A 2,459-nucleotide genomic window follows, 5' to 3' on the forward strand; every position below is an offset into this window, starting at 1 on the left:
ACATGATGGATCCCCAGGTGGGGCAGTCCCCTGGTGGCCCTTCTGTCAGTTTCTGTTCATTTATTTATTTATTTATTTATTTATTTATTTATTTATTTATTTATTTATTTATTTTTTTGGTTGTCCCTGTTCTTCCTTTGGACAGGGACATGTCTAGGTTAAAACTTGGAGGTCGGTGAGTGGCCCCATCCCTTGACCAGGGGCCGTGCCTGTCCACTGGAGGTGTTCTCAACAGGTTTTATCTCCCCCTTCTCTGTGCATTTTGGCTAAAATCATCCCCATTGGGTTCTGGGAGCCTGACATTTCCCTGGTGTCTGGGACCCTCCAGTGGCTATCCCCAGTTCTTCATCTCCCCTGCTACATATTTTTTTTTTAATTTCTTGACCCTCTGTACCCCTCTCACATCGCCAGTTCCTGATACTGCCCCCCCCCCGCTTATTTCCTCCTCCTTTCTCCCTCCCAGGTCCCCCTCTCCCTCCATCTTCCTGCCCGCCCCCGCTCCCCCCCCCCCCCCCCCCATGCAGGACTGAAGCATCTACACCCTGGTCTTCCTGCCTTCTACACTCCAAAAGGTCTGTGGGTTGTTGTATCATGGGCTTTTGTGAGCTTTTGGGCTACTTTCCACTTATTAGTGAGTATGTACTATGTGTGTTCTTTTGTGTCTAAATTACCTCAGGATATTTTCTAGTTCCATCCAGTTTCCAGCGAGTTTCATGAAGTCATAGTTTTTAATCGCTGCATAGCACTCCATTGTGTATATGTACTACATTTTCTGTATCCATTCTTCTGTTGAGGGACATCTGGGTTATTTGCAGCTTCTCGCTGTTATTAATAAGGCTGCTCTGAACATAGTGGAGCATGTGTCCTTGTTATATGTTGGAGCATTTTTTGGGTATATACCCAGGAGTGTTATAGCTAGGTCTTTAGGTAGAACTATTTTCATTTTTCTCAGGAACTGCCAGACTGATTTACAAAGTGGTTTAACCAGCTTGCACTCCCACCAGCAATGGAGGAGTGTTCCTTTTTCCAATATCCTTGCCAACATCTGCTGTCACCTGTGGTTTTGATCTTAGCCATTATGATTGGTGCAAGGTGGAATCTCAGGATCATTTTGATTTGCATTTCCTTGATGACTAAGGATGTTCAACATTTCTTTAGGTGCTTCTCAGCTATTCAATATTCTTCAGTTAAGAATTCTCTATGTAGCTCTGTACTCCACTTTTTAATAGGATTATTTGGTTCTCTGGAGTCTACCTTTTTGAGTTCTTTGTATGTTTTGGATATTAGCCCACTATTAGATGTAGGGTTGGCGAATATCTTTTCCCAATCTATGGGTTGCTGTTTTGTCCTATTGACAGTGTCCTTTGTTTTATAGAAGCTTTTCAATTTTATGAAGTCCCATTTGTTGATTGTTGATCTTAAAGCATATGCCATTGGTGTTCTGTTCAGGAAATTTGCTTAGAGTTACCCACTAATATTTTATATTATTTGAGGTTATTGGAAAAGATGGGATTTGCCTGATTTCTACCTTAGTCCATTTGTCATTTGTAAACAGTGGGGGCAATTGTTTTTTTTTTTTTTTTTGTGTGTGTGTGAGTTAATTTTATATCCAACCACTTTGCTGAAAATGTCTATAAGCTGTATTAGTTCCTCAGTGGAATTTTTAGGGTCATTTATGTATACTAACAATCGTCTGCAAATAAAGATACTTTGACTTTTTCTTTTTAATTTGTATTCCCTTGATTTTCTTCACTTAGTGCTCTAGTTAAGACATCAAGTACTATATTGAATAGATGTGGAGAAAGTGGACAACCTTGTCTTATTCTTGATCTTAGAGGAATTGCTTTGAGTTTTTTTTCTCCATTTAAATTGATGTTGGCTATGAGCTTGATGTAAACTGGCTTTATTATATTTAGCTATGTCCCTTATCTTTCTAATTTCTTTATGAATTTTATCATGAAGGGATTTGGTGATCACATGATTTTTATCATTTAGCTTTTATATATGGTAGATAACATTTATTGATTTTCATACATTTTACCATCCCTTCATCTCTGGAATGAAGCCTTCATATCTTTTTTATGTGTTCTTGGATTCAGGTTGCCAGTATTTTAGTGAGTATTTTTGCAATTATGTCATAAGGGAAATTGGTCTTTAATTCTTTTTTTTTAAATAATTTTTATTAGGTATTTTCCTCATTTACATTTCCAATGCCATCCCAAAAGTCCCCTATACCCTCCCCCACACTCCCCTACCCACCCACTCCCACTTTTTGGCCCTGGCGTTCCCCCGTACTGGGGCATATAAAGTTTGCAAGTCCAATGGGCCTCTCTTTCCAGTGATGGCCTAGTCAGCCTGATACATATGCAGCTACAGTCAAGAGCTCTGGGGTACTGGTTAGTTCATAATGTTGTTCCACCTATAGGGTTGCAGATCCCTTTAGCTCCTTGGGTACTTTC

Source organism: Mus caroli, chromosome 1, assembly GCF_900094665.2.
Source record: "Mus caroli chromosome 1, CAROLI_EIJ_v1.1, whole genome shotgun sequence".
Taxonomy (NCBI): domain Eukaryota; kingdom Metazoa; phylum Chordata; class Mammalia; order Rodentia; family Muridae; genus Mus; species Mus caroli.